This window comes from Carex rostrata, chromosome 24, assembly GCF_964058835.1.
Source record: "Carex rostrata chromosome 24, lpCarRost1.2, whole genome shotgun sequence".
NCBI classification, from domain to species: domain Eukaryota; kingdom Viridiplantae; phylum Streptophyta; class Magnoliopsida; order Poales; family Cyperaceae; genus Carex; species Carex rostrata.
The window spans coordinates 5,984,204-6,009,036 of NC_135941.1; the positions used below are offsets into that span (position 1 = coordinate 5,984,204).

At 38.7% G+C, this 24,833-nt stretch overlaps 1 long non-coding RNA gene across 1 annotated transcript in view; it reads left to right on the forward strand.

The window, feature by feature from the left end:
* The first annotated feature begins 847 nt into the window (after positions 1-847).
* The window catches only part of LOC144575884 (uncharacterized), a 41,577-nt gene continuing 17,591 nt past the window's right edge, over positions 848-24,833 (forward strand). Inside the window, exons 1-2 of the long non-coding RNA XR_013518545.1 lie at positions 848-1,107; positions 1,459-1,645. This is a non-coding gene — a long non-coding RNA (uncharacterized LOC144575884). The remainder of the gene's footprint in view (positions 1,108-1,458; positions 1,646-24,833) is intronic.

Below are 24,833 nucleotides of genomic sequence, written 5' to 3' on the forward strand. Positions count from 1 at the left end.
ACTGACTGCTATTCTGAATTGAAGAGTTGCCGTGTTATATGGATCTTTTAATTAGAACTTTTGAGTGGACTTGGTGCATACGTTTTGTACATTCTTTTTTGTTTACATCAGCTATTGGCTCACTGTGAACCCAGATCAATTCTATAATTAAATAGTTAAAATAAGCATTTAACATTGAGATGAACTGTTTTAATAACTGTGCTGTTATTAGTATTGTAGTGTTAGAAAAAATGTTTAGTTACGTTTTTCTTTGAAGTAGTGAAATTTTTTTTGTGCCGAATTATATATAAATTACTATTTCTTAATTTTTTTTGTTTTTTCTATGCTTTTTAATTTAAAATTAACTCTATTATGTTTGTTTAATGTTTGTGTTATATTATATTAGTGAATTATTTGTCTAAATATATATTGTTGACAAATTTTTTTTTACTTTTTTAGCATAAAACAAGCTTCTGACAAAAAAGTCCAAGTTTCTGAGCCGAATCGGCCGATTTCGGATCGGAATCGGCCAGGACCGATCCCAATCCCGATTCCGGTTCCAATTTTCCCTTCTATGCTTTTTACCAAAATGACCCTATCGAAACTACATATAACAAAAACATACAATATCTCAACAATAACAACTTAACAGAAGGTGATAACAGTGCAATAATATTATCATTGGGTCTGGAGAAGGTGACATTGGCAGTTTTGCTGAAATATCCGAATGCTTGCATGAACTAACAAGATACGAGAAACAGGTTAAAGTTTTCTTCAAGTGACTTACAATTGTCTTCTTTAATATAAGCAAATTGTATTGTAATAAGTGAGCTAATTGAATGGTGGTTAATTGTTCGCAACGATAGCTTGTCAGATCTCACTTCTGTGACTATGATCTCATGTTTGTCGTATGTCATTTGGTCGTAAAAAGAAAAGCACATGTAAAGTAAACATTGAATGAAGTAAACTTTTAGAAGCCATGATTGTCTTATTTTGTGCTTTTGTCTCATGTTTCTTAAGTTATTTCAAATTGGGACACTTCTGGAGGAAGACTTAATGAGTTGATGTCATCACTCGAATCCATCAACTGTGTCTGATAGTATACTTCAATCCTCTGCTGGTGATGAGGTAAGAACATGTAACAAATTTCTCTTTCAATTTTTCTAGAAAGTGACAAACAGACAAGACACACATAAAAAAAAAAAATAAGAAGGTTACTAGGTTTAATCTATATCCAATTTTGGTCATTCAGCTTAATTAAATTCATATCTCCACAGTGAGTAGGGTTCACATGCCTCATGTTTTTCATGTCTCAATTGTGCCTCGATCACATTGTTACTTTCATTTTTAAATTTCAAACTGTCGATCCGAGCCACTCAACATGATCTCCATATTAAATGTGTTTGGAGACCAAACTTCATATTTTAAGAAAATATTTTTTTAGATAGCTACAAAATCACTGTTTCCCAAAGATTATAGGGTTGGCGAATTGTGGGGGTGAAAGGATTGGGTGCTCCAATGTCTACAGGTTTGCAAAAGGAGCAGTAAAATAACAGGACTACAATCCAAAGTGCTCCAGTGTCTTTTCACTGATCATGTTTTCATTATGAATTTGATTTTTACCCATTTGAATTATTTTTTGACATATTGTTCTCGGGACAGGAAGGTGAAATTTTACCAGCAACTTCATTTGCCGATGATGAATCAAACGCTAGCTGACAAAAAGGCTGAAATAAAGGAACGTTAAATGCAAGTCTTTCATGTATTCTCTTGCTTCTTTTTTGAAAGCTTGGCGAAGGCTGCCATTGTTTTCTTCTTACACTCTGTATTCGTTTCCTTTTGTTTGGTTCTCGCAGCTAATTATTAAGAATAAAATGTTTCCTTGTAAGTTTAAGTAGTGGTCCATTTACGATATCATTGAAGACATTCACTTATTTTAAAGCATTAAAGTTGTCTGATATTTATACTTTTACTGGGCGATCTTATTGTTAGTTTCTAGAGCATTATATCATTAAAGCATTAAATTTTAAAGCATTAAAGCATTAAAGCATATGAAGGGTTTAGTTTGCCAAATAAATGAATATGTCAGTTTTATTTTCAGATTAAATAAAAATAATTCATGACATCTATATAAAATAAATCTGATAAATATGTAGGATTTCAATTTTATAAATATAATAATAAATCAAAATATTTAATATTTTGTTGTCAGGTGAGATATTTTATTATAACTAAAGTAAATTGAAAATATTTAATATTATTTGATATAAGAAGAAAGAGAAATGTGGGGGTATAATTAAAAATAATAATTAAAATAATTGTGATCAATTTTATTGATTGAGGTTCATTTTAATCAATTAATCATGGTGACTAATTAGCATACATGATTCATAAGATGTCAATCTTATTATTTGATATATAACAAAATAATATGAGGGTTCGAATGTTTATTAAAATATTTATAAACCTATCCTAAGTCATATATGGCATGAAAGTCATAAATGTATTAACTAACTTTTAATTGCACATTGTTGATTATGAGTTTCATAAAATAATAGAATGATTTATTATAAGTAAATTGTGGGGATTAAAATGTTATAGAAATATTAAATTAACCCTACGATATGTATGGCATAAATATTGAATATATGTCCTTAATTTTAATTTTATAAGAAATTATGATAAAGTTTAATAAGAAAATGAAATGTGGGGGTGTGAAATAAAATGTACTCATTTAATTGATTATGATAACTAATATATATTTGATTATGATTATGTCTAATATGTATTAAATGAGATTACATTATAGTTTTCTCGTATATTGTAGAAAATATGAGAATTTAAATTATCATATATCATGATATGAAGTGATAAAAATTTATTGAGATATACTATGCTTGATCTATCCTGATATCTTAAATTACTCTGTTTGTATTAGAATGCATGTCTTAAATTACTTTGATTGTATTAAAATGCACGATTTTGACATTCTATTGAAAAATACTATTGTTATTAGCTCATATATTTTATCCTAAAGTATGTGTGATTAATTTTATGTCACATAATGCTACAAAATTAATGATATATTTTTGAAATAATTATTTCTAATTATAATTATTTGGTGAATATTATTTTGCAAGTTTTTTTTTACAAATAATAAAAAAAATACTTGCATGCTCGAACAATAAATGATAATTTATTGACATGTGTTGATGATGGACTAAAAATTAAAATCCTTGTGTATATAGGATGAAAGTCCTCGAGTCATCGAGAGGGGTGAGATTTAGCCTAATGGGCCAATCTGGTGTGGGAATCTAACCTCTGTGATGGGCGATCCCCTGAAGGGGGTTTGATGGGTAAGAACAAGCAGATAGGTTGGCCAAGGAGCACAAGAATATTTTAGATATGAAACTTTCGTTCCAAACCCATCCCTATAGTGATCGGTGCTTCTATGTACTATAATAAGATGAGTCCCAAGTCAGTAATTCGCGAGATGTGACTCTACACATATCCTGGAGGGAACTCTTCTATATGAGAATGACCGTACAAGGCCACAACTACTGAGTTTAGGCAACCCGTGGAATATTCTCATGAAAAAATCAAGTTAATGTGCATGACCTCAAACGCACAACCGCGATGTAGTTTTCTGTACTGTGTGTGTAAAATGTAAGTTCTAATAAAATGAATTGTTATTCAAGACCTGGTTCACTCCGATCTCATTAGACTGAAATTATTGACACTAAGCGAAATCAAAACATTTTGCCCAATGCATAGTGTAAATAATGATAGCATAAATATTTATATATATGTTTTAGTTTATTTTTTTTATTTTTTATTAAATTTTGAGTTTTGTGGAGATTGTTAGAAATATATTTTGAATATACAAAATTTATTTAATAAATATTTATGTTAAAATTAACGTTTTAACTTTATGAATTGTGAATTATTTTTTTAATCCAATTTCTACACATAAATTCACTGTCCACAACCACAAAAGATCGAATCAAATATATATATATATATATATATATATATATAGTGGCTAATATGCATTCGGTTGCATATGGACCGAAGTGCTTACGGTCCAAATTTGATTTTTCAAAATCCAAACGGTCGATATGAACCGTTCATCTTGTTCTCCATATTAATATGTGCTTGGAGACCAAATTATATATTTTTCTGAATTGTTTTACTATTTATTAAGTATTTTACAAAATTGTTGATCCAACGGTAGCTTAACAAAACAGTAAAATCAGCAGCCACCGTTGGATCAACAATTTTGTAAAATATTTAATAAATAGTAAAAAAATTCAGAAAAATATAAAATTTGGTCTCCAAGCACATATTAATATGGAGAACAAGATGAACGGTTCAGATCGACCGTTTGGATTTTAAAAAATCAAATTTGGAACGTAAGCACTTCGGTCCATATGTAACCGAATGCATATTAGCCACTCTCTCTCTCTCTCTCTCTCTATATATATATATAGAGAGAGAGAGAGATGGGCTACGGTGAGTTGCGAAGTAAAGTGACTATTTTACTTCACGCTCATATTTTGCGATTCTAAAGTTCAAAACGTCGATCCGAACCGTTCATCTTGTTCTCCATATTGAAATGTGCTTGGAGACCAAATTTTACATTTTTTGGAATTTTTTTTACTATTTATTAAGCAATTTTGAAAGTCGCTGATCTGATGGTCCAGAAAATTTTATTGTTTTTTACTATTCACAGCAAAACAACAATTTTCAAACATGCTTAATAAATAGTAAAAAAATTCCAAAAAATGTAAAATTTGGTCTCCAAGCACATTTCAATATTGATTAAACATCTAACGGTTCGGATCGGTCATTTGGACTTTCAAAATAAAAATACGGCGTGAAGTAGAAACGCGTTTTACTTCGCAACTCACCGTAGCCCATCTATATATATATATATATATATGAGGAGGGTTCAAATGCCTCCATTTTTAAAAACTTAAATAACTCAAAGTTTTAAACTTAAGCGTCAAAATAAAACTGTTAGATGTGATCTATGTTATTTTCTCTATGTGCTCATAAAAAATTGTCACATTTTGATTTTGCTTTTATATGAATCAATAAGTTGAAAAATCAACGTCTAGAGATTATCCACATTAGTATACATTTTTACAAGCTCAAGATGACAACCAAAACAAAGTTGAATTGCCAAAATTTTTTACACATGCATAAATAAAATGATGTCGTTTATATCCAACAGTTTTATTTTGAATTTTAAGATTTAAATTTTGAGTTATTAAAGTTTTTAAAAATGGAGGCATGATGGAGGCACAAAAAATGGAGGCATTTGAACCCTCCTCTATATATATATAGAGGTTGGCTAAGATCAAAGTGGTAGTTCCTGAGCTTTAGTGCTACCAATTTGTTTTTCAATTTTCTAAGTTCAAAATATCGATCCAAACCGTTCAAGTTGATCTCTATATTAAAATGTGCTTGGAGACCAAATTTTATATTTTTTTGAATTTTTCTACTATTTATTAAGCCACTTTGAAAATCGCTGATCCAACGGTGGCTTCTGATTTTACTGTTTTGTTAAGCCACCATTGGATCAGCGATTTTCAAAGTGGCTTAATAAATTGTAAAAAAATTCAGAAAAATGTAAAATTTGGTCTCCAAGCACATTTTACTATAGAGATCAACTTGAATAGTTCGGATTGACATTTTGAACTTTGAAAATTGAAAAACGAATTGGTAACACCAAAGCTCAGGAGCTATCACTTTGATCTTAGCCAACCTCTCTCTCTCTCTATATATATATATAGAGAGAGATTGGCTAATATCAAAATGTTTGTTCTTGGACTCAGGAACAAACAGTTCGGTTCTCCAATTTTCAAAGTCCAAACAGTCGATCCAAACCATTAGATATTCAATCTATATTAAAATGTGTTTGGAGACCAAATTTTACATTTTTAGAATTTTTTTTGCTATTTATTAAGATGGTTTGAAAATCGTTGTTTTTATTAAAATTCTGCACCACTGGAAATAACGATTTCAAACCATCTTAATAAATAGAAAAAAATTCCAAAACATGTAAAATTTGATCTCCAAGCACATTTTAATATAGATTGAATATCTAACGGTTTGGATCGACTGTTTGGACTTTGCAAATTGGAGAACCGAACCGTTTGTTCCTGAGTCTAGGAACAAACGTTTTGATATTAGCCAATCTATATATATATATATATATAGAGGTTGGCTAAGATCAAAGTGGTAGTTCCTGAGCTTTGGTGCTACCAATTCGTTTTTCAATTTTTAAAGTTCAAAACGACGATCCGAACCGTTCAAGTTGTTCTTCATATTAAATTGTGCTTGGAGACCAAATTTTACATTTTTCTGAATTTTTGTACTATTTATTAAGTCACTTTGAAAACATCTGATCCAACGGTGGCTTATGATTTTACTGTTTTGTTAAGCCACCGTTGGATTAGCGATTTTCAAAGTGGCTTAATAAATAGTAAAACAATTCAGAAACATGTAAAATTTGGTCTCCAAGCACAATTTAATATAGAGAACAACTTGAACGGTTCGGATCGACGTTTTGAATTTTGAAAATTGAAAAACGAATTGGTAGCACCAAAGCTCAGGAACTACCACTTTGATCTTAGCCAAACTCTATATATATATATATATATATATATATATATATATATATATAGGTTGGCTACTATGCTTATATAAGCATATCCCCACATATGCTTATAACTCATTTTTGCGTTTCCAATGTCCAAACGACCGATCTGAACCGTTAGATGTTTAATCCATATTGAAATGTGCTTGGAGACCAAATTTTACATTTTTTGGAATTTTTTTACTATTTATTAAGCATTTTTGAAAATTGTTGTTTTGATGTGAACAGTAAAAAAACAGTAAAAATTTATGGACCATCGGATCAGCGATTTTTAAAGTGGCTTAATAAATAGCAAAAAAATTTAGAAAAATGTAAAATTTGGTCTCCAAGCACATATTAATAATATGGAGAACAAGATGAACGGTTCGAATCGACCATTTGGACATTGAAAACGCAAAAATGAGTTATAAGCATATGTGGGGATATGCTTATATAAGCATAGTAGCCAACCTATATATATATATATATATATGAGATGGGCTATGGTGCATTGCAATGCATAGGCCATGGTGTGCATTGGACCATAAATCACCGATTCAAAGTCCAAATGACCGATCCAAACCGTTCATCTTGTTCTCCATATTAATATGTGCTTGGAGACCAAATTTTACATTTTTTGGAATTTTTTTACTATTTATTAAGCCATTTTGAAAATCGCTGATCCAACGGTGACTGTTTGGAACAGTAAAATCAGAAGCCACCGTTGGATCAACGATTTTCAAAGTGTCTTAATAAATAGTAAAAAAATTACAAAAAATGTAAAATTTGATCTCCAAGCACATATTAATATGGAGAACAGGATGAACGGTTTGGATCGGTCATTTGGACTTTGAATCGGTGATTTATGGTCCAATGCACACCATGACCTATGCATTGCAATGCACCATAGCCCATCTCTCTCTCTATATATATATATATATATATATATATATATATATAGGAATATGCTAGCATAGAGCCCCTCCATGCAACGCCTTGGATTTAGACTTTTCAAAATCCTAACGGTCGATCCGAACCGTTCATCTTGTTCTCCATATTAATATGTGTTTGGGGACCAAATTTTACATTTTTTAGAATTTTTTTACTATTTCTTTAGATTTATTGAAAATCGCTGTTTTCAGCAAATCTGGACCATAAAAAAACAACAATTTTCAATAAATCTAAAGAAATAGTAAAAAAATTCCAAAAAATGTAAAATTTGGTCTCCAAATACATATTAATATGGAGAACAAGATGAACGGTTCGGATCGACCGTTAGGATTTTGAAAAGTCAAAATCCAAAGCGTTGCATGGAAGGGCTCTATGCTATGCATAGCATGCTAGCATATTCCTATATATATATATATATATGAGTAAAGATAGGGTGTAATGTGTTTACCAAGAAAGTTTGGTGAGCACAACTCCAAAAGTTCATCGGATCGACTTCAAACGCCGAATCCAAACTGTTGAAATCCATGTACTTCATGAGTGATGCATGTACATGCAAAATTTTGAAAGTTTCGAGTTACATGCATCACTCATGAAGTACATGGATTTCAACGGTTTGGATTCAGCGTTTGAAGTCGATCTGATGAACTTTTGGAGTTGTGCTCACCAAACTCTCTTGGTGAGCACATCACACCCTAGCTTTACTATATATATATAGAGAGAGAGTAGAACTAGGGTGCTCTTAAGCTCACCAAAGTTTTGGTGAGCTTAACTCTAAAACTTATAAAATTGATTTCAAATGACGAATCCGAACTGTTGAAATCCGCCTACCTTACGTGTGATGCATCTACATATGAAATTTTTAAACATTCGAATTAATTTAGTATAAAGTCAAGCGGTCAAAATTAGAAGGTTAATAAATTAATTTTAGTGCATTCATTTTCGAACGTTTTTTGACCGCTTGACTTTATACTAAATTAATTCGAATGTTTAAAAATTTCACATGTAGAAGCTGTTGGGTTTCGAGGAACGGTTCAAACCCATTTAATTAGCTTAAGCTGCGGAAAGAGTAAAACAAAAATTTTTACATCTAACTTAAGCTACGGATTAAATGAATCAAGAAGATTCGTTTAATCCTATTTACAGATCTACTCCATAATTGATTTCCTAAAGCATTAAATCTATTTACAAATTAAATAGATTAATATAACAATTTATACCTTGATTCCAAATCTTAGTTGGAATGCAGACCGAGCGAGTAGAGCCTCACCAGGGATGGAATCGACTCGCAGTATCACATGTGTGATACTTCTATTGGTTATCCACCAGGACTAACCGGAGAGCGATTTACTTCTTCTGCCAGAAATACCGTAAACCGCAGAATTCTGCAGAAACACTATTCACCGAAATAGGGACAGATTAAATATATTTAAGACTCCAAGTTATTCAGTTTCACTTAAAAAGCAAAACACGAAATACCGCAGAGTTTGCAAAAATATATTTTTCCGAATCTCGTAATAACTGAAATCAGGGAAGAGAGAAAAATCGATTAACAAAGTAATCAGATTAACATGTGAATTAGCAAATTTTCTCTCTACCCTCACCCCTCTATTTATAGTGTTTTGAGGAGGTTCGCAAAAGACCAAAATACCCCTCAAAACAAATCTATTTACCAAAAGCCCTTGACACCTCATCCTTTAATATGTGAAAAGACCAAAATACCCCTTCCACACCCTTCCACACTCTTCTCCATGTTTCTACACCCCTAAGGTGTCATGCAAGGTGGCATAGGTGTGAAATGACCATTTTTGCCCTTGGCCCATTAAGGCATGAATAGTAAAAGGCTTTGATTTTGGGCTTTGACTTTGGGCCTTTAATTTTAATTAAGGCTTTGATTATTTTGGGCTTTTAAACCCATAATTCAAATCCATAATTAACAATTAAAATTCCAAATCATATATATATAATTGTCATGTACAATTATATTTCTTTTCGGTTATTGTTCGGTAACTTTTATACAACGTAACGTGTACGTTTATAAATTAACCATTGTTTTTGCTTGTCATTCTAAATGACATTTATAATTTAATTATATCACGTATAATTAATTATAACCATCTTAATATTAATTATAATCAATTTATAATTAATCAGTAAGATTCTCCGAGTAGCTCCTATATGGTGTGACCCAATAGGATCTGTGTTATGTTGGTAAACAGAGTTAAAACTGTTTTAACTTCTGTTAGTCATGGGTGGCATCTGGCAACACATCATGACCATCCAATTACACAGATGATGCTGTACTGTACAATATCACGATCCAGTAAACAATTTACTTGTGTCAGTTCTTCTGTCTCATAGCTATCAGATCAGTTTTAAGGTAGATATGTGTCATCCTTGTTAACTGTATCTTTTCTTGATCTTGAGTAGATTATCAAATATAATTACTCTTGTAATTATACCGCATGCAGATAATCTAACTCTATCAAGGGGCCCAGTGATGCTATAGCTCGTATAGAGATACGAGGGACAAGTAGTATTCTTGGCAGACTATCACTTCCTCAGCTAAGTTATATATATGGAAATGCTACCGTTATGGCTGCTTTTTACGGACAGCGTTAGATAACACTTACTCATATATATTTCTTAGTGGGAACGATAAATACCTCATACTGTAGAACTTTGACACTGAATGAAAACATTAATGACACGAACACAATTCTATTTAATGTTTCATTCGGGGTCTGTCAAATACCATGTTCCTAGAACATGTATCTATGTGATTAAAATGACATCTCGTGTCAGGTGGTTTGTAAAACTTAACCATCTTTTAATCCACATACTAACCTTATAGCGGTAATTAGTGTTCCTGCTAATTACCTTGGTCAGTGACCTTTTAAGAGTATATATCATCTATATTATGGAGTTTCACAATTTCAGTCATGAACTCGAAATGATCCATAAATGCAATAATACTCAAGGCAACAAAATGATATATAAATAAACATTCAATTCATGAACAAAGCTTTATGATTAATTTATCGTATTATTGACTTCTAGATTATTACAAACTAACAATCTCCCACTTAAGCTAGGAGCCAATCATCGTAGGCCCTACTTATATACAAAACTCTATATTCTCTAAGATCTCGTAGATCATGAGAAAATCTCACAGCCAATCTTCTATGTGTTCCAGACTCATAGAAGCATTAAGCATCTCGTGCTTGGCTTGGGAAGAGGTTTTGTGAGTGGATTAGCTGTTTTGCTGATTGTGTCAATTTTTGCATATCTTTACATCACCTTTATATTAATTATATCTTTTATAATTAATTATAAACATCTTATTATGTTTACAATCTTAGGTGATAACGTCGTAAACAAGAAACATATCCTTAGTTCTCCTCAAGAACTTAAGGATATTCTTTACAGCATTCCAGTGTTTTATGCCTGGATTAGCCTGATATCTACTCGTCACACTCAAAGCGTACGAGACATCAGGGCGAGTGCACAACATGGTGTTTATGATAGAGCCAATAGCCGAAGCGTATGGTACTCTACTCATAGTGCTTTGCTCATCAGTTGTCGAAAGATACTGAGTCTTGCTAAGCTGTGTACCATGATCCACTGGCAGGAATTCTCTCTTAGAATCCTGTATGCTGAACTGATTCAGCACTTTGTCAGTGTAACCACTAATCACAAGCTCGGAATCACCACCATAGACGAGAAACATATCCTTAGTTCTTCTTAAGTACTTAAGGATATTCTTTGCAGCAATCCAGTGCTCTTTGCCTAGATTAGCCTGATATCTACTCGTCACACTCAAAGCGTACGAGACATCAGGGCGAGTGCACAACATGGCGTACATGATAGAGCCAATAGCCGAAGCGTATGGTACTCTACTCATATTGCTTCGCTCATCAGTAGTCAAAGGACACTGAGTCTTGCTTAGCTGAACACCATGAGACATTGGCAGGAATCCTCTCTTAGAATCCTGCATGCTGAACCGATTCAGCACTTTGTCAATGTACGTGCTTTGACTTAAACCTATAAGTCTATTTGATCTATCTCGGTAGATCTTTATGCCTAATATATAGACAGCCTCGCCCAAGTCCTTCATTGAAAAGACTTTCTTCAACGAAGACTTGGCTTGTTGCAAAAGAGGAATATCATTTCCCATTAGTAGTATGTCATCTACATATAGGATAAGAAAAGCGATGACACTCCCACTAGTTTTTCTGTATACATAAGATTCTTCTTCGCATCTGATGAAGTCAAGCTTTTGACTTCTTCGCCAAATCGAAGATTCCAACTCCGTGATGCATGCTTCAGTCCATAAATGGATTTAAGAAGCTTGCACACCTTCCCAGCATTCTTTGAATCCTCAAAACCCTCAGGCTGTGTCATGTACACATCCTCTTCTAAATTTCCATTTAAGAAGGCGGTTTTGACATCCATTTGCCATATTTCATAATCATGAAATGCGGCAATTGCTAGGAGTATCCGAATTGACTTAAACATAGCCACGGGCGAAAAAGTTTCATCATAATCTACACCGAGAATCTGTTTGAAACCTTTCGCTACTAGCCGTGCTTTGTATACAGTCATCTTACCATCCATGTCTGTTTTTATTTTGAAAACCCACTTGTTAGCTATGGGTTTTATCCCATCAGGTGGTACAACTAGGTTCCAGACCGTGTTGTCATACATGGACTGTATTTCGGATCTCATGGCCTCCAGCCATTTATCAGAGTCGGGCCTATCCATTGCTTCCGCATAGGTCAAAGGATCTTCAGTGTCATAGGATGAGATCTCGTGCAGTCCCAAGTACCTTTCAGGTGCATGGACTACTCTTGTTGACCTACGTAGTACTCGTTCTTCGGGCTGTTGAACTTGATCCACAACTGTTTGCGGATCCAGTTCTACTTCAACTTGCGTTGAAGTACTTGAGCTCGGGACTAGAACCTCATCCAAAGCTACTTGTGGATTTGGAACTTCCAGATGCTCATCAGCCGAAGTATCAAGAGGTGGGTTAATCTGATCTGGTTCAGATATTGTATTATGTGATGTATCTTGAATTTCTTCAAGTATTACATTACTCCCACTACTTCCTTTTGCGAGAAACTCGTTCTCCAAAAATATACCATGACGAGCAACAACTATTTTGTTCTCGGATTGGTAATAGAAGTAATATCCTTTCGTTTCCTTAGGATACCCTACGAAAAAGCATTTGTCAGCTTTGGGATCAAGTTTGCCAGACGTCGGACGTTTGACAAATACTTCGCAACCCCAAATTTTAAGATAAGACATAGTTGGGATTTTCCCAAACCATAACTCGTATGGAGTCTTTTCTACTGACTTGGATGGAACCATGTTTATTGTTCGTGCAGCAGTTTCTAGTGCGTGCCCCCAGAACGATTTCGGAAGGGTGGCTTCACTCATCATGGAACGAACCATGTCTAACAGAGTTCGATTCCGTCTCTCAGAAACTGATATCTCCATATTATGTCTAATTTATAGCCCTAATTTGTACTTAAACCTGTGTTTTAAAGCCTATAAATGTGGACTTTTTACTTATATTTCGAAGAAATGTGGTACTGCTATGTTTTGTTTGGTATTTTGCAGGAAAAAGGGCGAAAAAACTGGATCTGACAATTTTTCATACGGCCTGTATGACATACCCTACGGGCCGTACAGGATCTGCCCAACCACACAGAAGATTCCACAACAGAGGCACATAGTCTCCAAGACAAAACACAGACCTACGGGCCGTATGGGGTCCCCTACGGGCCGTAGGGTGCTAAATCGGAAAAATCCAGCAGGATCTGAAATCAGCTGAAATCAAGGAGGCCGAAAAGGAAGCCTCTGCACACGCGATCCAGGGCATTAAATGAGATATTTCCTCACCAAAAAAAGGGGGATTCACCACTGGAACTTGGACAACCTTTCTTGGAGCAAAAGACAAGAGGAGGAGAGGAAGAAGAGAAGGGAAAAACGCGAGTTTGCAACGGATCTTCAGATTTTCCACTGTTTTGTCATGAACTCTTTTATTTTCTGTTATTTGTGTTATCTTAGGAACATGAGTAGCTAATTTACTTTGTTTCTAGGGCTAAGATGTAGTTTCTAGTTTGGTTTTGTTTGCATGCTACTTGGATTTTGTGTTGAATGCTTTGTTTTTACCTTGTTGAGTAGTATTTTGATTGCTTTATTTGTGCTTGCTTGAATTGATTAGTCATCCCGTTAGATGAATGCGCACATCTAAGTGTTAGGAGCCAAGTCTATGACATTTAATCCAACTGAATAAAGTATATGAAGTAGGGTTAAACCAAGGAGTACCCGAAAGGTGAAACTTTCCTTGAGGCGAAAGTCCTTGGATACTTTTAGTAAACCAACAAGTAACTTAGATAAATTAGGCCAAAATGCGAAAGTTGAGGTTTAACGCATCTAAGAGGGAAGTATTTGAGTCCGGTAATCGGGTACTAGGCCAAAATGCGAAAGTTGAGGTTAGGTATCTAGATCTGGTTGATAGAAACCCTAAACATTAGTATCAACACAGAAAACAGTAGCTGCAGCATTAACTCGGGGTCCCCTACGGGCCGTATGGGAAGCCATACGGGCCGTATGCCTCGGGGCTGAACAGAAATGAAATCTGAACCCTGGAAACGCCTTTTTATTAATTGAAAACAACTTTAATTTTTTTTATTGCTTTTTTTAAACTTGTCATAAATCATTAGAATTGTTAGAACTAAACCAAATCAATTTCTCTCACTTCTAGAATTTTAAGTAACTTTAGGATAAGTCCGGTTATTTTCTTCCGTCCCTGTGGATCGATACCTGAGCATACTCATCGATAGGATAGTACACTTGCTATCTGATTTGACAGAGTGTAACAAAGGTTTAAAAGGTATAGCTTGCTATACTGAAACTTTGTAGCATATATTCTGTGCGAACAAGTTTTTGGCGCCGTTGCCGGGGAACGGCAAAGAAAATTTTAGACTTTTTCTTATTTTTGCTTGATTCTAGATTTAAATTAAAATTTTTCTTTTTCTATCTTTGCAGGAACATACTGGAAGGGTCACTGCCCAAGAACCACTATCAACTCAGAAGCAAAGGGGAGACTTCCAACTCATTTGTTCCAGCACCACCGCATCTGTCACCTCTCCGTACGGCCCGTAGGAGATTCATACGGCCCGTACCAGCCGACAACAGAGGCCAGACAGACCTAGAACAGGACACAATGAATAACGGCGGAGTTAATCCACCCATCACTGATCCACCCGTTCAGGATCCACCCATCCAGGACCCTCCCGTCCAGGACCAGTTCTCTGATGATGAAGGAGCAGACTATGCGCCCAGGACATTGCGAGAGTTTAATGTCCCGAGAGCTGAAGATGTTAGAGGAGCAATCCGATTGCCAAGGATTGCTGGCAACCAGCCTAACTTCAATCCGGGTGTTGTCAACATCGTCCAGCAAAACACATTCCATGGCATGGATCATGAAGATCCACATGCCCATGTTCAAACTTTTCTTGAGTGTTGTGCCACCATTAAAATTAATGGCGCAACAGCTGATTACATTAGGCTTGCTTTATTTCCTTTCACTCTTAGGGATAAAGCCAAGAAATGGTTAGGGTCACTACCAAGGGATTCAATTACAACTTGGAGGGAACTGTCCAAACTGTTTTTGACCAGATTTTTCCCCCATAAAAGAACTGCCGAGATTAGGACCCAACTGACCAGTTTCAGACAAAGGTTTGATGAACCACTGAATGAGGCCTGGGAAAGGTTTAGGGAATTACAATACTCTTGTCCACATCACGGTATTCCCGAATGGTTACTTGTTCAGTCTTTTTATTCTGGTTTAACTGATACCACTCGTACTTCTGTTGATGCAGTTGCAGGTGGAGCTCTCATGGATCGAGAGGCTACCGAGGCAATGAATTTAATTGACAATATGGCAACTAACCAACAATGGTCCGGTCGAGGGAGCACTCGAGGAACTGGAGGAGGCCGAATTGAGGTCGATCAGATCACCGCTCTCACCGCCAAGATGGATGCCATGCAGAAGGCTTTTGACAAGATGAGTGTCAAAGCGCTTGGTAATCAGCAACCACAACCTTGTGTTATGTGTGGGGATGATAGACACGAGTATGAGAATTGTCCGCTTGCGCAAAGAGATGAAGAGCCCGAGCAAGTGAATTCTCTCAACAATGAGCCATCTTACTTCCCAAAACCTCCTTTCACCCGAACCTATTCTAAGGACCCGATTGAACAACAGAACTGGAGGTGGAAGCAAAGCAACCCCCCACACTTCAATAACAACCCTTCTGGCAGCAACAATAACAACCGCAACTTCTACAACAATGCTGCATTCAATAACTCGAACAACCGTGCACCATACTCAGGACCATCTAAACCCTATGTTACCCCTGCTGTGGAGAACTTTATGCATGAGCAAGGGAAGATGAATCAAATGCTCTTCGAACAGATGCAAGCAATCAACGCTCAGTTGGCTAGTTTGGCCGCCCAAAACAAACCTCAAAATGGGAGCCAAACCGCACCACCACAACCTGGAATGCTACCAGGCCAACCAGAGATTAACCCCAGGGAAGAGGCTAAGGCAGTGACATTGCGAAGTGGGACACAGTACCAAGGACCAACCATGCCTGTCGAGCCAGAAGCCGAACCTACGGCCCGTATGAATCCAGTACGGCCCGTAGAGACAACCCCTGAGATTTCTGAGCAGCCAGTATCTGATCCGATTGAAATTGTGAATGAAGAGACAGACCATACGGCCCGTACCAGACCCGTACGGCCCGTACCAGATGAAGCTGACAAGCAGAAAAAGAAGGTGACCGAGAAGCCACCGCCCTACCGGCCACCAGTTCCATTCCCACAGAGATTAGCAGAAACCCGACTCAATGAACAGTTCTTCAAGTTTATTGAAGTTATGAAGCAATTGCACATTACAATTCCATTCACCGAGGCATTGACCCAAATGCCCACCTACGCTAAGTTTCTCAAGGACATCCTATCCAATAAACGAAGCTTGGGGGGGCGTGAGACGGTGAAATTGACTGAACAGTGCAGTGCTATACTGAGGAGTGAACTTCCACCGAAATTGGAAGATCCGGGTAAGTTCTCTATTCCATGCACGATTGGCAAGGCCACCATCCGACGAGCTTTGTGTGATTTGGGGGCTAGTGTGAGTCTCATGCCGCGAACTATCTTCGAACGACTGGGTATGGGCGAGCTTAGACCCACACGAATGACCTTACAACTTGCGGATTCTTCGGTGAGACTACCACTTGGCATAGTGGAAGACGTACCGGTGCAAGTCGGTAAGTTCTATGTGCCCGGTGATTTTGTTGTGATGGAAATGGAGGAAGACAAGGAGGTCCCTATCATTTTGGGACGACCATTTTTGAGGACCGCTGGGGCGCTGATTGATGTGAAAAATGAGACTTTAACCTTGAACATCGGAGATGAGAAAGTTCACTTTCAAATCGACCGAGCAATGAAGTACCCCGCTCAACCCGAATCGTGTTATATGATCGATGTGGTTGATGAATTGGTTGAAGAGAATTTTCTGGAGCAAGTCGACAACTCGCTAAGGTATCATTTCGATTTTTTATCTGATTTGCAGGATAAAACAAGCGAGCTTGAGACGATTTACACGGCAGACGCAGCACCTGTCTGTCTGGAAGGATATCCATACGGGCCGTACCCAGATCATACGGGCCGTAGACCAGAGGAATTTCAAACAGAGAAGCTAGAGATTGAGAAGGAAACGAAGGCTCAACCTGAAGCTGAAGCATACGGCCCGTACCCAGATCATACGGACCGTACGACCAGCCAGACAGAGCAGATCACTCCCGAATTAAAACCTCTCCCAGCCTCTCTCAGGTATGAATTCCTTGATTCAGAAAAGAAATGTCCTGTTATTGTAAATGCAGGATTGACCCCTGACCAAACCGCCAAGCTCATGGAGAAGTTGAGAACCCACAAAGGCGCGATTGGATATTCTATCAAGGACTTGAAGGGGATCGATCCAACCATTTGCACACACAGGATCTTGCTAGAGGATGACCACAAGCCTTCAGTTGAACACCAAAGACGGCTCAACCCAAATCTGAAAGAGGTAGTAAAGAAAGAAATTTTAAAACTTTATGAAGCAGGTATTATCTACCCGATTTCTGACAGCAAATGGGTGAGCCCCGTCCATGTGGTTCCCAAGAAAGGAGGAGCAACAGTGGTGAAGAATGAAAAAGATGAGATGATCCAAACACGCGTTGCAACCGGTTGGAGGATGTGCATTGACTACCGGAAGCTCAACGCGGCTACACGCAAAGATCACTTTCCCTTGCCATTTGTTGATCAACTCCTTGAAAGGCTTGCTAATCACTCATATTTCTGTTATCTTGATGGTTATTCAGGTTTCTTTCAGATTCCCATTCATCCGCAGGACCAAGAGAAGACCACATTCACATGCCCATACGGTACCTATGCATACCGTAAAATGCCCTTTGGTCTTTGCAATGCACCTGCGACTTTTCAGAGAGCCATGATGGCTATTTTTTCTAATTTTATTGAGAAGGAAGTTGAAATTTTTATGGATGATTTTTCTGTATATGGTACTTGTTTTGATTCTTGTTTGGCTAATTTGTGTAAGATTTTGCAGAGATGTGAAGAAGTGAATTTAATCCTCAATTGGGAAAAATGTCATTTCATGGTTCAAGAAGGAGTAGTCTTGGGACATGTTGTCACCTCAAGGGGGATTGAGGTTGACAAAGCAAAAATTGAGGTAATTGAGAAACTCGAAATCCCAACAAATGTCAAGGGGGTTCGAAGTTTTCTCGGACATGCAGGTTTTTATCGCCGTTTCATAAAGGATTTCTCGAAAATTGCGAAACCATTAACCAATCTACTTATTAAAGATTCTGATTTTGTTTTTAATGATGATTGTGTCAAGTCTTTTTGCAGTTTAAAGGAAGCCCTTATCTCTGCACCTATCTTACAGCCACCCGATTGGTCACTACCGTTTGAGTTGATGTGCGATGCAAGTGACTATGCAGTTGGGGCAGTTCTGGGGCAGCGGAAGGACAAGAAGCCATGTGCTATCTATTATGCTAGCAAGGTGTTAGATCCGGCCCAAATGAACTACACCACAACCGAGAAGGAGCTTCTCGCCATTGTTTTCGCCCTTGACAAATTCAGATCATATTTGGTGGGCTCGAAGATAGTGGTCTACACCGATCATGCTGCACTAAGGTACCTTTTGACTAAAAAAGATGCAAAACCAAGGCTAATAAGATGGATTCTTCTTTTGCAGGAGTTTGATCTTGAGGTAAGAGATAAGAAAGGAGTCGAGAACTCTGTGGCGGATCATCTGTCCCGGCTTCGTTGGGAAGAGGACACCACAATCGAACTCCCGATCAATGACTCATTCCCCGATGAACAGCTCCTCGCATTCAGTTCTGACCTGGAGGACATCCATACAGGCCGTACAGAAGTTCATACGGTCTGTATGATTCAGCATACGGCCCGTACGCACTTCCATACAGGCCGTACGCAGACCAACCAGAGCAAACAGCAAACTCCCTGGTATGCCGACATCGCGAATTACCTGGTCTCTGGAGATTTGCCTGGCACAATGTCCCACCAGCAGAAGAAGAAACTCAAGTCTGATGCCAAGTACTACTTTTGGGATGAGCCCTACCTCTTCAAGATTGGAATTGATGGCATATACCGACGCTGTGTTCCACACGAGGAAACAAGTTCTATTCTTGCACATTGCCACTCATCCCCTTATGGAGGACACTCTTCATACTCCAAGACTACTGCCAAGGTATTACAATCTGGTTTCTTTTGGCCCTCTCTTTTCAAAGATGCAAGATCTTTTGTTCTAGCTTGTGACAGGTGCCAAAGAACCGAAAACATGACGAGACGAAGTGAAATGCCTCTCAACTTTATCCTAGAGGTAGAGATTTTTGATGTTTGGGGCATTGATTTCATGGGTCCATTCCCTTCCTCTCGAGGGAATGAGTATATTTTGGTGGCAGTAGACTATGTGTCGAAGTGGGTAGAGGCAATGGCATGCCGCAAGGCTGACTCGAATTCTGTGAAAAGGCTTTTCAATGAGATCATTTTCCCTCGTTTCGGGGTACCTCGAGCTGTTATCAGTGACGGAGGCAAGCACTTCGTCAATCGACAATTCAACAGTCTCTTGAGCCGACATGGGGTGACTCATAAGGTATCCACTTCTTACCATCCTCAAACTAATGGCCAAGCCGAGATTTCTAACAGGGAAATCAAGTCGATTTTAGAGAAAACGGTGGCAAGGACAAGGAAGGATTGGGCTTTCAAGCTGCATGATGCACTTTGGGCCTACCGCACTGCATTCAAGACACCAATTGGCATGAGTCCTTATAAGCTGGTGTATGGAAAGTCGTGCCACCTCCCTGTTGAAATTGAGCACAAGGCATTCTGGGCCACAAGAGCAATCAACATGGACCTACTTGCAGCTGGAGAAAAACGTGTCCTCGACTTACATGAGTTGGAGGAAATGAGGCTGCATGCGTATGAGAATGCTAGGTTTTACAAGGAAAAGACGAAGCGATTGCATGACCAACGCATTTCGCCTCGCCAATTCAAAGAGGGAGATCTTGTACTTTTGTTTAATTCTAGATTGAGAATTTTTCCAGGTAAACTCAAGTCAAGGTGGTCCGGCCCATTTCAAGTGAAGAAAGTGTATCCTTTTGGAGCAGTCGATATCTGGAGCACGGAAAGTGGTACCTTCAAGGTGAATGGTCAGCGCCTCAAGCATTACGTTGCTGACCACCTGATGAATGAGCGGAGCGTTCAGTTTCTTTCTGACCCCGCTCCGATTGAAACTTAATTTGCAAGGTGGTCTAGCTAAGGACCTAAAACAAGCGCTTCTTGGGAGGCAACCCAAGCACTTTTTAATTTATTTTTATTTTGTTTAGTCATTTCTTTTATTTTAGTTTCAGTTTTTGCATGTTTAATTTCGTATTAGTTTAATTCTGATTCTTTGATTTTTAGTTATCTTTCAAACCAGATCAGATAGGAGAAAAATACAATTCTGGGCGTTCATACGGCCCGTACCAGTTTCCTTACAGGCCGTAGGGCATCCATTCGGCGCGGACACCCAAGAGTCGCGACTCTCTCTCTTCGCGTCCCTCCAACTCACCCGTCTACCTTTTTATACCCCCCTCCTGACAGTACCCGACAAACCCTGACCCACCAAACCCCACCTTGTCGTCTTCCTCCTACGGGCCGCACGAGAAGCCGTACCCCTAAACCCTAGCCGCCGCCACCTTCTCCTCCGCTCGCCTCCGCCACTAGCCGCCCGATCTCGCCACTGCAGAAAGGACCCGCGCTGTTCTCCACGCTGACCCGACCGCCGCCGTCTCTCTCTCGCCATTTTTTCCACCACACTCACCCGCCGGCCGCCTCCCCTCCTTCTTCTCCAAGGTAAGCACCCTTAGCTTTCTCCTTTTCTATTTTTACTCATTTTCTACCATTTTTCTTTGTTTTTCCACCTTCTCCTCCGATCTCTCGGCCACCACTGTCAATCCACCAGTCGAAACCCAAACCCCAACAAAAACCACCAAGACCCTACGGCCTGTACACCAACCCTTACAGCCCGTAGACAATCCCTGCCGAGACCAACCAAGTCTACCATAACCTTACAGGCCGTACCCACAACCTTACAGGCCGTACCAGAGGTACCTGACAGCTATGTCTAGCGAACACCGCAGAAAGAGCCGCCAAGACCGCACACCACCACCACCACCCCATCCAGTCCCTGAGCCATATGACTCTGGCTCTGATCAAACATACTCTGGGGAATACACCGACCGATCCAACCGCTTCACGGAACGGTATTTTGAGATGCCCACTCGTCGGATGTACGAAAACTTCATCAATCTCCAAAAGAAGAAGTTTGAGAACACAGCAATGGTAAACCTGGACACACTCCACAGTTTTGGAGTGGAGGATGATTTCGTCCTCCTCACTGCTGGGATTGGATTTGGCATGGATTTTTGGAACCTCCGCCTCCCAGCCTACGCAATGGACACAAAGGAATTTCTCTCTTCTCTCGAGCTTAAGAGGGACAATCAAGATGTCCCCTTTATCAAATTCCGGCTGTGCAATAGAACTCACCGAGTCTATTTTCCTACTCTTCGCGAGTGGTTCAGTTTCGTTAGAGAGCCCACTACTGACACTCTCAGTTTCCGTGAGGGGTGGGATAGGGATACCTTCTGGGGCATGATCACCGGCTGCCCTAGATCAGCCAGTTCAGAATACCGAGCCCGCTTCATCCCCCACCCCGTTCTCCGTATCATCCAGCGCGCCCTCGCTTCTACCATCTTTGCGCGAGGAGAGACTCTGAACCGCGCCAACACATGTGATCTCATGCTTATGGACACTATGCTCCGTCCAGACCCCGAGTATCCGGACTTGGCCCTTTTCATGGTCCAGCACTGGATCCAGCAGCGAGACAACAAGAAGAGCGGTGGCAAGATTAAGATGGGGGCCTATGTAGAACTCATCAAGCGAAAGCTTGGATTGGGAGCAATACCAGGTAGAGAGCCATGCACCGGTCCCACCATTATGGATGCTGACAGCTACCGCCAGGGCCTATTCCTCTCTATCTCCCGTGGCCCAGCGGGTCACCAGGACCTCTATGATTGGCGCTTTGAGAATGGTGCCTCACGCAGGTTACCATTTGGCCCCTCCATCTCACCACATGACCCATCCACCTGGTTGATCACAGCTCCTCCACCACCGACCTCTGATGCACCCAGCTCTTCTACCCAGCCACCACCATCACAGTCTGCACCCCCACACCTGGCTGACCCTACTCTTAGGGATATCTACTCCATCATGAGGGACATCAGGGATACTCAGCTGGAGCAGGGCCGTCACATCACAGCTATCCAGCAGCAGACGGACATTCACGGCGAGCGCTTGGATGAGATCAGTGGCCACATGTTTGATTATGCTCAGCGCCTTGGTGACATTGAGGACCAGTTTCGTGACTGGCGCTTCGACCCCTCCTATGACTACTGATCAGGTTTGTTTTCACTACCCCAGCTTTTATCTTTTTATCTTAGTTTACTTGCTTGCATGTCTTGAAGCATTGAGGACAATGCTCAGACTAAGCTTGGGGGGGTGATTAGTTGATTTGTTTAGTTGCATGTAGTTTTGTTCTTTTTGTTTTTGTGTTTGCATGTTTCGAGGATTAATTTGTGTGAATTGCGTGAATTAGGGACCAAATTGAGAAATTTTGATTGAGAGATGGTTGAATTTGTGAAATTGGAAGTAACCACACATTTGGTTGAAAGAACTGTATATGATAGTTTGTTTTGGGACTTTGTAGAGCTGAGAATTGAATTGTACCAAGAAAGCATTTAAAACCGAACTGTGCCTTGTAAAAATAGAGAAATGAGATTTGAAAATAATAGAAAGGTTGGGATATCCATTGGTATGAGAGAATACCATTGGATATGTGTATTCATGATATGTGCAAACAAATTAAAATATATATATATATATAAAAAAAAAAAAAAAAAAAGATGGAGAAAATAAGAGTACTGGCAATAAGTCCATTAAGGGCGCCTTTGAGCTCGTCTCCCAAAAAAATAAAAAAAAAATCTTTGCACATGTCAACACATGTAGTCCGCGACTTTCTGACCTAAGCTTGTTCCAAGCTTGGGGGGGGTATCAAAGAAAAACAAATCACTACAAATGAGGGCATAAACTTGGTAGAAAATGAACTATTGATGCGTTTGATTACTTGGTGCTTACAAATAGCAATACATTCTTGAATATGGGGTTTTGATTGATTGAATTGTGGGGTGAATCAAAATGGACCAAAAGAAACCAAATCACTATCCAAAATGACTCTAATAGGTTTCTAACGAACGAAAGACCATGCAAATTTTCCTCTTAGTAGATTAACTTGCATTTAGGTAAGTCCAACAACCAGAATCACACCTAAGTTAGAATTTTTGCTTGAGGACAAGCAAAGTTCAAGCTTGGGGGAATTTGATATCTCCATATTATGTCTAATTTATAGCCCTAATTTGTACTTAAACCTGTGTTTTAAAGCCTATAAATGTGGACTTTTTACTTATATTTCGAAGAAATGTGGTACTGCTATGTTTTGTTTGGTATTTTGCAGGAAAAAGGGCGAAAAAACTGGATCTGACAATTTTTCATACGGCCTGTATGACATACCCTACGGGCCGTACAGGATCTGCCCAACCACACAGAAGATTCCACAACAGAGGCACATAGTCTCCAAGACAAAACACAGACCTACGGGCCGTATGGGGTCCCCTACGGGCCGTAGGGTGCTAAATCGGAAAAATCCAGCAGGATCTGAAATCAGCTGAAATCAAGGAGGCCGAAAAGGAAGCCTCTGCACACGCGATCCAGGGCATTAAATGAGATATTTCCTCACCAAAAAAAGGGGGATTCACCACTGGAACTTGGACAACCTTTCTTGGAGCAAAAGACAAGAGGAGGAGAGGAAGAAGAGAAGGGAAAAACGCGAGTTTGCAACGGATCTTCAGATTTTCCACTGTTTTGTCATGAACTCTTTTATTTTCTGTTATTTGTGTTATCTTAGGAACATGAGTAGCTAATTTACTTTGTTTCTAGGGCTAAGATGTAGTTTCTAGTTTGGTTTTGTTTGCATGCTACTTGGATTTTGTGTTGAATGCTTTGTTTTTACCTTGTTGAGTAGTATTTTGATTGCTTTATTTGTGCTTGCTTGAATTGATTAGTCATCCCGTTAGATGAATGCGCACATCTAAGTGTTAGGAGCCAAGTCTATGACATTTAATCCAACTGAATAAAGTATATGAAGTAGGGTTAAACCAAGGAGTACCCGAAAGGTGAAACTTTCCTTGAGGCGAAAGTCCTTGGATACTTTTAGTAAACCAACAAGTAACTTAGATAAATTAGGCCAAAATGCGAAAGTTGAGGTTTAACGCATCTAAGAGGGAAGTATTTGAGTCCGGTAATCGGGTACTAGGCCAAAATGCGAAAGTTGAGGTTAGGTATCTAGATCTGGTTGATAGAAACCCTAAACATTAGTATCAACACAGAAAACAGTAGCTGCAGCATTAACTCGGGGTCCCCTACGGGCCGTATGGGAAGCCATACGGGCCGTATGCCTCGGGACTGAACAGAAATGAAATCTGAACCCTGGAAACGCCTTTTTATTAATTGA